This window comes from Centropristis striata, chromosome 2 (genome assembly GCF_030273125.1).
Source record: "Centropristis striata isolate RG_2023a ecotype Rhode Island chromosome 2, C.striata_1.0, whole genome shotgun sequence".
Taxonomy (NCBI): Eukaryota; Metazoa; Chordata; class Actinopteri; order Perciformes; family Serranidae; genus Centropristis; species Centropristis striata.
In genome coordinates, this window is record NC_081518.1 from 22340867 (window position 1) to 22353033 (window position 12167).

The 12167-nt window shown below is 43.4% G+C and overlaps 1 protein-coding gene across 1 annotated transcript in view; it reads right to left on the bottom strand.

The window, feature by feature from the left end:
* c1qtnf4 (C1q and TNF related 4) overlaps positions 1-10486 on the bottom strand; it is a 54305-nt gene extending 43819 nt beyond the window's left edge. Inside the window, 1 exon segment of the mRNA XM_059349013.1 lies at positions 10374-10486. The gene's annotated coding sequence lies outside the window, so the exon portion shown is untranslated.
* Between the last annotated feature and the right edge of the window lie 1681 nt (positions 10487-12167).

The following is a 12167-nucleotide window of genomic DNA, read 5'->3' on the forward strand; positions in this document are numbered from 1 at the left end:
CATTACATCCGTGGGACTGGCCTGAAGAACCGTGGCAAAGAGTCCACATAGACTTTGCTGGACCGCTGGAGAACCACATGTTCTTAGTGGTAATCGATGCTCATAGCAAATGGCCAGAGGTTGCTGTGATGAAGAGCACCTCTTCACCTTCAGAGAAAACCATTGAAGAGCTAAGGTCTATCTTCAGCCGTTTTGGTCTACCACAACAACTTGTCAGTGATAACGGCCCACAGCTAGTGTCTGAAGAGTTCAAGACATTCATGGAAGAGAATGGTATTCAGCACATTATGTCTGCGCCTTATCACCCAGCTACCAACGGGCTCGCTGAAAGATTTGTACAAACTATGAAGCAAGCTCTCAAGTCCTCTCAAGGCAAACAGTCCATCAACCGACGCCTCAGTGCATTTTTGTTGTCATATAGAAACACACCTCATACTACAACAAAAGTGTCTCCTGCTTCAGCTATGCTCAAGAGACAGCTCCGCACTCGACTTGATCTTCTGAGACCACAGAAGACTAAACAGGTTGTTCACCTTCAACAGAGAGCTCAAATGGAAAGACGAGCTAAGGCAAAGTTCCGAAGATTCGCAGCTGGAGATAAGGTGCTCGCCCGGAACTACACCAGTGGTGTTAAGTGGACACCTGCAACAGTCGTTGCACAAACAGGTCCTGTCTCTTATACAGTGGAAACCAGTGATCATCTTATCTGGAAAAGACATGTCGATCAACTACTCCACACTTCTGTTTCATGTGATGACTCATCTCAGAGACCACTTCTTGTTCCCGAGCTGGAGGTCCATCTGGAACAAACTCAACCACCAGAAGAGCCACAGAAGCAACCTTCAGGAATGGACAGTGTTCCAGGCCCACCTAAGCCTGCTCAGGTGCCTATGCCAGGCATCACTCCCAGCCCAGGACTCATTCAGTCCTCACCAAGAGACACCGTGACTGATTCACCCACAGGTCGTACTTACCCCAGAAGAAACAGACGACCTCCTGATAGACTGTTATTTTAGTATAGTGACTAACCCATCACATTGGGGCAGAATAATCCCCAGGGTTCAGTCCGGATTGAGGTAGTCTACCCTCTCTCCGTAGTTAAGACAAAAGTTCTATAGCCATGACATGTTGATTAAAAGTTTATTATAGATTGTGTATTTGAAGCAGAGACTTTAAATGAGAAAGCAGAGCTAGTAAGATGCTTGACTTTTATTAAGGGAACGTCAAAGTAAAGGGGGAGGGATATGTTATGTATTGACAGCCTAAGTCTGTCCCTCCAGGGATACGGTTACGCCCCCCTGTGTTATGTGTTGTGAAGTGACGTCTTGAGTTCTGTGTCCTGAGTTGAAGAGCAATACATGCAGATGCGAAATTCATCTTGGTCTCCCGTTTCCTCATTAATAGTTATAATACTAAACGTATAGGTATATAACAGTTCACAATTAAAATTTAATTTCACAGTCCCCGTAAATGAACTAGTTCACGTTAATTTCTCTCGATGTGTTGCTTCAAATTCATCGCTTATGTGGCAGATGTTAAGACTTGTTTTTTCACTTCAATTTGCATAAAAATGTAGGCTTCTCTCTGCTGGAATCTGCCATACTGATATGTTCATAAAACTTCTTCAAATATTCTTATTAACTGGCTTCAGCAGTGCTGGTGTTTAAGTTTAATGAGTGACCCTGTTAACTGGTGACCTTCGTCTTCTATAGGTGCTATTTGTATTTTATTTTGTACTATTTTCTTCTGATTGTTGGAACTTAATGTCAATCACTGTCATTTTGTTTAGACTGAGCTACGATTGGTTTATCAGATGATGCAGACTTCTGATTGGAAAAGGGAAATTAAGTTCCTCCCCCTTCATATGAGTCTGACAGCATGAACAGGAGAGAGATGAGCGATTGAGAATAAAACGTGTCAGAAACGTGACAGTAAAAGTGAATGATTTAGTTATCAGCACAGTCTGAGATGTGTTTGTGTAGGGTTTGTGTACCAGGAGCTATTTACTTTTGCACCTTCTTGGCTAGGTTTTTGAGATTCCGCGGAAAACCACCAAAAAATGGACTTGGATCAGTTTGCAAATGTCAAAATACTTGAAGAGGTCATGTTGCCTTATGCTGAAGAGGACATGCCCTTGAAATGGGTGTTTCAACAAGACAATGACCCCAAACACACTAGTAAATGAGCAAATGAGGTTCCAAACCAACAACATTGATGTTATGGAGTGGCCAGCCCAATCCCCGGACCGTAATCCAATTGAGAACTTGTGGGGTGACATCAAAAATTATGTTTCTGAAGCAAAACCAAGAAATGTAAATAGATTGTGGAATGTTGTTAAAGAATCTTGGAGTGGAATAACAGCTGAAAGGTGCCACAAGTTGGTTGACTCCATATCACACAGATGTGAAGCAGTTATAAAAAACTGTGGTCATACAACTAAATATTAGTTTAGTGATTCACAGGATTGATAAATCCTAGAAACAAAAAAGTTTGTACAAAGTAGTTTTGAGTTTGTAAAGTCAACGGCAGACACTGCTATTTTTAACACATCCCTTTGAACTAACTGTCCAATTGCACAGCCTTAAGAGCGTGCATATCACGAATGCTGGGTCTTGTTGGTTTTCTGAGAATTTACTTAAAAAATATACTTAAAACCTGGATTAATCTGGTTAATCACATTGGACTGCTATTATTTTGAACACTATTGTATATTTGAGTATTCTGTAATCCTCATGTGGATTACACTGTCAACAGCTGCTGTCACTACGAGCAAGCATCTCCGTTGGGGATAGGCGCTTAAGGGCTCACGCCGCTGATGTGTGTTCAAGCTACATTTGTTGTGTTTTCGGCCGACAATTCGAGTAAGTATGGCAGCATTTGATTTAGGTAAATTTGTGGCTGATCCATCTTTAGAGCAGCTTGACAACTGTCGCAAGTGTGATTTATGTGATATTGCTAAGTGTTACGGCATTCCAGTGGTGAGTTCACTTGTTAAAAAGGAGCTCAAGGCAGCTGTGCTAGATGGGTTAGTTGTGAAGGGGATTTTAAACATGTCAGTAGATCCTGTGTTGCCTGCTCTAGCGGCCGGGGTTTTGACAGCCGTGTCCCCAGGCGAGGACCGCTCCGACACGGCGGAGCCCTCAGGTGAGAGCCGGTCTGATGCTCCTGTCGGAGGAGCGACCGAGCCGCAGTTGACTACCCTAACTCCAGATGTGAAAGGTAAGCCCTTTACGCTGCCGCGTTTTGACCCTTTGTCTGTTGAGTCCTCAGTTAATTCTAGAATTGACGCCCGATTAAAGATGCGTGAGCGTGAGTTTGAGCTTCATGTCACAGTGTGAAGAGCGTCTGCATCGTGCTACTTCCTTGGCAAGGGAAGCTCTCGTCCCAAGGAAATATGAAAAGGTGGTATGACAGGAAAGCAGTTGAGAGGCAGTTTCAGCCTGGTGACCAAGTGTTGGTCTTGCTACCACTGCCTGGCTCTGCTCTCGCAGCTCGTTTTTCTGGTCCATATGTGGTGAAAAACAAGGTATCTGACACAGACTATGTTATCAGCACCCCTGAGCGCAGGCGAAAAGTTCGGCTGTGTCATATTAACATGCTGAAGTCTTATCATTCCAGAGACGTTGTCCAGGCGAGGCCAAAACTGGCTCCGGAGAATGCCACCCCTGTTAAGACTTCTGCGTCCATGGTGTGTGTTGGAAGTGCACATGATGATGGTCTCAGACTAGCTGATCTACAGTGTGGTAGGCTACTGAACTCTGAAATATTGTCTGACATTGATGCACATTTGTCCTACCTCCATGTGAGTAAAAGAAACGAGGTAGTTAATTTACTACGGTCGCATCCTATGCTGTTTGGCGACGTGCCTTCACGCACTAATGTGTTAGAGCATGATATTGAAGTTGGTTCTGCTCTTCCCATTAAGCAGCACGCCTATCGTTGCCCTCTAGATAAGCGTCAGATGATGAAGAAAGAGGCAGAGTATTTGTTGGACAATGGCCTAGTGAATCTTAGTCATAGTCCTTGGAGTTCCCCTTGCTTATTAGCTCCCAAATCTGATGGTACCCCACCTTTCTGTACAGATTTTTCGAAAGGATAATGCTGTAACTGTACCTGACTCTTTTCCTCTACCTCGCATGGAGGACTGCATAGATGGTATTGGCCCAGCAGCCTATATTTCTAAACTTGACTTGCTAAAGGGTTACTGGCAGGTACCTTTAGTATCCAGAGCCTCCGAAATCTCAGCTTTTGTTACTCCTGATTACTTCCTCCAGTACACGGTTATGCCATTTGGCCTCAAGAATGCCCCAGCTACTTTTCAGCGTCTTATGCAGATTGTGCTAGGGGACGTTCCCCAATGCAAGGTATATCTTGATGATGTTGTTGTGTTCTCAGATAGTTGGGAAGACCATCTTGCCACTCTGATTACAGTGTTTGAACAACTTGCTAAGGCATCGTTAACCCTTAATCTGGCCAAGTATGAGTTTGGTAAGGCTACTGTTACTTATTTGGGGAAACAGGTTGGGCATGGGCAGGTCCACCCAGTTGAGGCTAAAGTTGCGGCAATACTGTGTTATCTAGTCCCGACCACCAGACGTGAGCTGCGTTGTTTTCTTGGCATGACTGGATTATAGATGTTTCTGTTAAAATTTTTCAGTGGTGGTTGCTCCCCTGACTAAGCTGTGTAGCCCATCTGTTCCTTTTGTGTGGAATGAGGATTGTCAGCATGCATTTGAAGCTGCTAAGTCTCTCCTTTGCAGTGCTCCTGTTCTTGCAGCACCCAATTTTACCATCCCTTTTAAGCTGGAAGTGGATGCCAGTGCTATTGGGGCTGGTGCAGTATTGTTGCAAGATGGTGGGGGGAATATTAGTCACCCTGTGTGCTACTTCTCAACCAAATTTAAGCGTCATCAGTTAAACTACTCTACCATTGAGAAAGAGACGTTGGCCATGCTGCTGGCCCTCCAACACTTTGAGGTCTATGCGGGTTCCACAAGAGTGAGAGAAACAAACTTTTCAAAGGGGGAACAAACTTTGACGCAACACCAGCACACCCTCAATCACAGCATGTGGATGTCATTAACTGTAAGGAAAATTACAGTCGTTAGTTGTGAATAAATGCGTTCAGTTCACCAAAAACATGCATTCAAGGTTCGTACGTGACACTGAGCAACAGCATTGTGTGCCGACTTTGTGGACTGTAAAGAAGCCGTTCAATTTATATCGTCTCCTGACTCTTTAAGATCTGATCTGCAGCAGGCAGAGTATTCCTTGTGGCTAACAAACCATTCTTGCCTTTAAATATTCTTTTTGCAAAACACTTTGTGACTTTATGTTGTACAGCTATTCCATCTGCAGCTTGGAAGCATTTCAAAGATCAAAACCCTGCTGTCCTCCGCTGGTTCACTGAAGGTCGTCCGTGTAATTAGTTGCTCCCGACTCACTCTGGAGCCTTGTTCAAAACACCAGCATGGCTCCACTCTGATGAAAAATGTAGAAATGATCCGTTTCAGTTTTTACCCTCCCTGCACCGGCTTGCTATTCAGCTTTGAATCATTTGGTTACCATGGAGGTGCACTGCATTTAAAATCTGAGATGCATTTTTGTAATTGTCATGCCCTGACCCATAGTACTTCAGATTTGTGAAATATGGATCTCATTATTAAGTCTTAATTACAAGTTACAATTATTTCTGTTATCACTGGTTAATATTTTGCATTTAAGTACCTTAAAATGGTCTAGTCCAGATCTGCACTACATCACCAGGACCTCTTAAAGAGCTGAGATTTCTACAGTCTGCAGTCTGTGCACCATCACTCTATATTTGGTATGCATTGTTTTGCATTTGTTAATGGAAATATCTGTTAAAACAGTGATTTAGAGCACTGCATGAGGCTGAAGGAGACTTTCTGTGGAACATAACGGTGTGGGAGAAGAGAAACCAGAACTAAAAATAATTGCAGCATGAAAAAGAGGAAGTGGGAGGCTTTGACCCCCCTTTAAAAAAAAATAAAAATCTAATTGACTATTATTAACTTTACACTTAAATTGAAAGTGACTCATCCCTGAAAATGTTTATCAGAAGAATTTCCTCTGGGAAAAGTAACACCTGTCACTGTTTTAACAGCGAGCAGCAGAGTGATCATCTTCCTAGTTAAAGCTGCTAAAAAACTTCAGCAGTAAACGAGAGACAATGAGAGCATCAGAGCCTGGACTTTAAGGCGTGTAGTGGACTGATCTGTGGTGCTGAATATCTGAGTGGGGTCACTGCCCCTGTGTCTCTGTCATAAGATGTGTGCTAGGTGGCCGTAGTGCAGCTTTCTCCTCACATCCTGTCACCTGCACTACTTAAAGGAAGCCTCGTGTTTTAAATATTCAGTATTGAATTTTCAGCTTGTAAGCTTTCCTTTGTTGAATGCATGTTTGTTTAGGGGTAAGAAATGTTTGCTTATCCTGCATAAATGAAATAGACATCCTTCCAGCCACATTCCTGCCTCCCCAGGCCTCATTATCATTCTTCTCCTGTCCTTCAGATGCTCTCAGACCTGTCCTCTGGTCCCAGTCACCTCACCCTCTCTCAGCTCACCTATCTCCACGTTCTCGTTCAGCACTGCAGTAAATATACCGTCTCCTTTTCCTCGTCAGCTGTCAGATTGTCTTTCTTGCTTCGTGCCATTTCCACTTATACCTTGTAGAACCTGATCATGTAATAAATTCCCGATAATGTAATAACCCCGATAATGTAATAAAAATCTGCACTTGAGTCCATTGAAAATCTAATAAAACCTGATAATGTAATGACTTCCCGATAATGTAATAAAGTGCATTTCCCAATAATGTAATACACTTTTTACAAATAATGTAATAAAGTATAACATTAATGGAAGGTTTTTGATCAAATCAAAGATGGCGAAAAACCCCATTGAGGATGCATTGAGCTCGGATTGGCCCAAGGGTTCATATAGTTCAAATATCAACTTCAAGTAAAATTGTAGAGAATTAGAGACATTTGAGTTATGCATTAACTTCCAGTTTAGATGACATGAATGTAATTGTCTATCATAATATCTCTATTTCATCACAACATGATGCCATCGAAAGACGATAAATAACCACATTGTATTATCACTATAACCTAATGACTCAGTAAACTTTTGTTCCCCCATTTTGGTCAATAAATCCCAGAATTCTTCCAGTCTGCTTTTGCACATCCTGCTTCGTTCCTTTCTTTGTGCTCACATGCATGACAGGTTTTTGATGAAAATCATTTTCTGTTTTGGCTGCAGGAACTTGCAAGAATTTATGTTTTTACAAAGGTGTGGACTGACAGCTGGAGAGGTGCCAGACGCAGCCCCCTCACTTTGTCTTCTTTCCATACATTAATGCTAATGTGTAGGTCCTGTTTGTGCGTGTGTGTGTGTCAGGCCTGTATGTGGGTAAAAAATAAAAACCCAGCACAGTGAAAAAATTGCATTTCTCCTTGAGGGATTAATAAAGTAAGCCCTCTTCTTCTGTTCCTTCTGTATTTGCTCGTCACTGATATGTGCTGCTTTCAGACTGTCAGGGCTAAAAACATATATACTGTATGTTGGTGGAAGCAGTCATTATGTGTGTCGTCTATTTGCAGCCCAGTCCCTGAAAAAAAAAAATGCTGACATTGTACATTTCTACAAACCACATATACATTGATATGAAACCTGTCGTCGTAGTATAACGAGCGTTTCACTATTCAGCAGCAGGAGGAGGTCAGGGTGAACAGGAGGCTGCTCCTTTTGAATGTCATCAGGTGATTAAATGGCCATTGTTAGCGGTAATCAGCACATACGTATGGGTGAGTAGGGCCTGCTCCACCTGCTGGCAGGTGGAGAAGGTCGTTATCAGCCCATGCAATCAGCACTCACACTACAAAACTACTTTTCTAGGTTAGGGAAAAAACATTCTGGTCAGGTGTTATAAAAGATCATTTTAAAAGTAAAATACATGCAGGTAAATTCTAAAGATGGGGTAAAAAATCAATACAGCATAGTATCGCAATATTTGCATGGCAATATTATATGGCCGCCAAGTATTTATATTAGCGTTCCGACGGCCATTATTATTTTTGCTGTTTTTTTCTTTCAGTTTTATACTGAAGATACTGGTATCATATGAAACTCGAAGATCTAAGGACTCTATAGGATCCATGTGCATCAGAATATTGTGTCAGAAAGTTAACACTGCAAAGTTAGGCTATTTTTTGATGTTTCATGGTGAAAGTTTGATAAAATGCTGCAGTTGTTGTCGACCATACATGTTTGATATCAGTTCAGTTTGACTGAATACTTTGTTGGTCAGTCTGTGGGTTTGACTCTCATTGTGGAGAAATAAAAAGACTGAAGTGAGATGAAAAGACTGAGAATTTTCTCTTATTTTGCAAAAAAGTTGCAATCGCAATACTCACCATATCACAAAATAGTGAAAATCGCAATAATATCATATCTTGAGTCAAGTATCGGGATGAAAATGCATCGTGAGGCCTCTGCTGATTCACACCTCTGATAAATGCCTGAAGTTAAGGTGTTACAATGACGACATGTGCACCTGGAGTGACATAGTTAGTAGGTCACATAAACACATGGCACACAGACGTTAACTGGCGTTACTTTAAAAAACCATCATCGACATGGGACATGAACCCCTGAGTCCTGGGTTAAAGTCCTAAATTTGTTTGAGCCATACTCCTAAAGAGCGTTATTTTCGTGGTTTCTACTCAAATTTTCAACGTCTGATAATATTTTAATTGGGTGCCTGTGTGGAAGTGAAACTTAAGTTGCGCAAAAAACATACTACCAAACCAAGTTTTTTTTTTTACTAAACTTAACCATGTAGTTATGTTTTCTAAACCTAACTATTTTTTTGCTTGAATTGAACATTGACCTTGTGTTTAAAACTGCAACCCAGTGCATCAAAAAGTGACGCCAAGCGATCCTTACAAAGGAAATTATTGCAGGTTGCTGAAACGTCAAGATTCAACATATCCGCTCTACAGAAACGTACAATGGCAGCATTTTATTCTTGCGACTGAGTTGCTATTTCCAGCTTTCTGTTGGTCAGGAACAGCATAAAGTGCTGTAGTGACACATGAGAGGTGTGTATTTAGCCACACTTTGGCAAGAAAAACAGACAGCAGAGAAGCGGAGGACTCTGCAGCAGTCATTCGGTAGGTTTGCATAAATGTTTAGGTTTCTTTTCACCCTTGGAATTTATTCAAATGTAAGTCTAAGCTTCAATCACCCACATCAGCTCAAAACTTTTCAGCACCACCTTCCGAGCCTACAGGGGGCAAGTGTCAGTGGAGCATTCCTTCACCTGTCATTACTGTGTGTATGTGCTGCAAGAAAGCCTTAATATGATATTGATCAATCTATAAATGGAGCAAAATAACCGTCTTTCTAACTGCTGCTTTCTTTCTTTGCCCTCCACATCGGGAGCTGCCTTAAGTCTCCAGTAAAACAGGGCAGAAGCAGCTGGAAGCAGCCACATAAACACACTCACACAGATGCTGTAAATAACACGAGCATATGCCCCAACAAAAATGTGTAATCTGCACACAAACTGAGTCACAAGATGAATCTGTTGCCTGCAGCAGCCGTGGTTTACACCGATGTGGATTAAGATAGTGTATCTGCAGACAAAAGGAGTCCACCTCCTCAGTGTGGGGAAAGCCATCTAAAGATAAGAGAAATCTCATCACCTCAGCTTTATTCACAGCCTCCTGCAGCCTCTGGGCTCTCCGCTATCTCCAGCACAGATAATGACAGATAAATAAACCATAGGATATCCATGCATGCACTGTGAGATGTTACAAACAAGACAAAGCAAGTGTGCCACAGCTGAAACACATAAAAGATGCAGGTTGTCCCTTTTTTCCTCCTCTCACACGGCACATAATATCACTGCAGCTATCACATGTGATATTAACACGCTACGGTCTATACATCCCTGCCTGTGCCCCCGCTGAGGTATCGCTGCTTCTGGAGATCAGTGCAGATAAATAATGCATGCTGCTAAGACGCGGCACGACTACTGAATGCACTCGCACAGTATAGAGCCGTTCCAGCAGCACTTGCTCGGCATGCAACACTTCGGGAGAGCAGCCGTTAATATTACAGCAAACACTTGAACCCAGAGAGGTCACAACACACTCTTTCTCTTTTGTTGACATTGGTCCCTCCGGACGCAGCAGAAACCCCCCACTGATGCTCCGGCGTTCACGCTGCATGCCTGCACACTCACACAACTTGAAGTTCATCGCTTTCACGCTGCATCCACCTTCACATCTTAATGTCACAGTGTGCAGAAAGGCTGCAGAAATACAATAAGAGTTCTCTCACCTGTATGTATCTGTGCGTGTTATCTTCTGTCTTGCTCTTTGTGAAGCGCAGAGCTGAAACTTCTGTCTCACTAGCGCTGTTGGATAAACCTCCCCTCCCTCTTTACTCACTCTCTCTCTCTCTCCTCCCTCTGTACTCCCCTCCTCCTCCTCCTCCTCCTCCTCCTTCTGCTCTCTCCCACCCTTCTTACTCGCCCTTCTTGCTCTTTTTCCCCCGTCACTCGCTGTTTTTTTCCCCTCCATCTGCTTCTTTTTTCATCCTTCAGCGTCTCCCTTCAACCTGCTGCTGTCTTTGAAGGTGCATTAGGCGTCCCCCCTCCACCCATCACCACCTTCTCACACACACACACACACACACACACACACACAAACACGCACACACACACACACACACACACACACACACAGTATCTATATGCAGAGGGGGGGTTGTTATCTGATGAGGTTTTGGAGGTGCAATGCGTACCACTGCAGACGAGCTGCTGGTGAGATGCTCTGTAAAATTAGATCTGTGTGTGTGTGTGTGTGTGTGTGTACGCGTGCATGTGCACAAATGTTTGCTAGTGTGTGTGAGTGTGTGTGTGCGCGTGCATGTGCACAAGTGTTTGCTAGTGTGTGTGTGTGTGTGTGTGTGTGTTTACACAGATAAATAGGAGGGGAGGAGCAGCCCTGCCATATTAACTGTTGGGCTTCGCTATGTGGCGACATCGCTGCCAACTTCCTCCCTCTTGCTCATTGTTGGGAGTCATTATCTCACCTCTGGGAGGGAGGCGGGTGAGGCAGGGGAGACACAGAGAGAGAATACATGTAATGCTCTCAAATTGAAATTCATCCTACCCCGTCTCCCTTTATAATCTCATTCAAATTCCACAGTCTGTTGCTCGCTCATATTTAAATGAGCACTTGACTAAATCCCTCCTGTGCTTTTGCTTTTCTTGGCCGGCGTTTGGCGGGCTGCCGCGCTCTGTTGCTTCCCAGCATCCTGGACGCTTGTCGGCAAACTGGCACGCTCTTTGTGTGTTAGCCAACACACAGAAATAGAATTAAAAGAGTGGGAAGCAACGGCCGTGCAATGAGGCTAAACAGGTCTAATGGGCAGGCTGGGCGGCATGCGTCCGCTCTGACCGGGGGAAGGTAATGGACTGTGGAGCTACCGGGAGCCGACAGGAGCTTCTGTTTACTCCTCTCATGTTCTGATGACAGTTTGTTGTGCACACAGAACCACAGAGACACTGGAAAGGTTGTGACTGCAAGCAGCCCAATGATAAAATCTGTCATGTAGAAATGGTTTTGGTTTGAAGCTGTTTCAGCTCAACAAGTTGTGATGATGATGGTCTTATGTCAGGTTGAGCCGAGTGCTTGATTGTATGATTGATTGATGAGAGTATCCAGTACAGAAAATCCTCATTAGTTTCTGTGTTTTGTTGAGAGTTTTCTACGGTGGCCCTGAAGTGCAAACAACACCAGCAATTCACACAACACAACAGCAATTCACACAACACACCAGCAATTCACACAACGCGCCAGCAATTAGCCACATCCCACCAGCAATTCACACAACGCGCCAGCAATTCACATAACGCACCAGCAATTTGCCACAACGCACCAGCAATTCATCAAAAACGGAAAGGGTAGGTACATATTGGACACTGATCCTCCTCCTGATTGGTTCCTGCTGTCATTCGCTTCTCCTTGGTCAAACCAGTCGCCCATATGTAGTGCGCCCGTATTGTGATATTTATGGTAAATTCATTAAGCTTGTTCAGAGAGAGCTGACATGAAGGATAAACTTTCA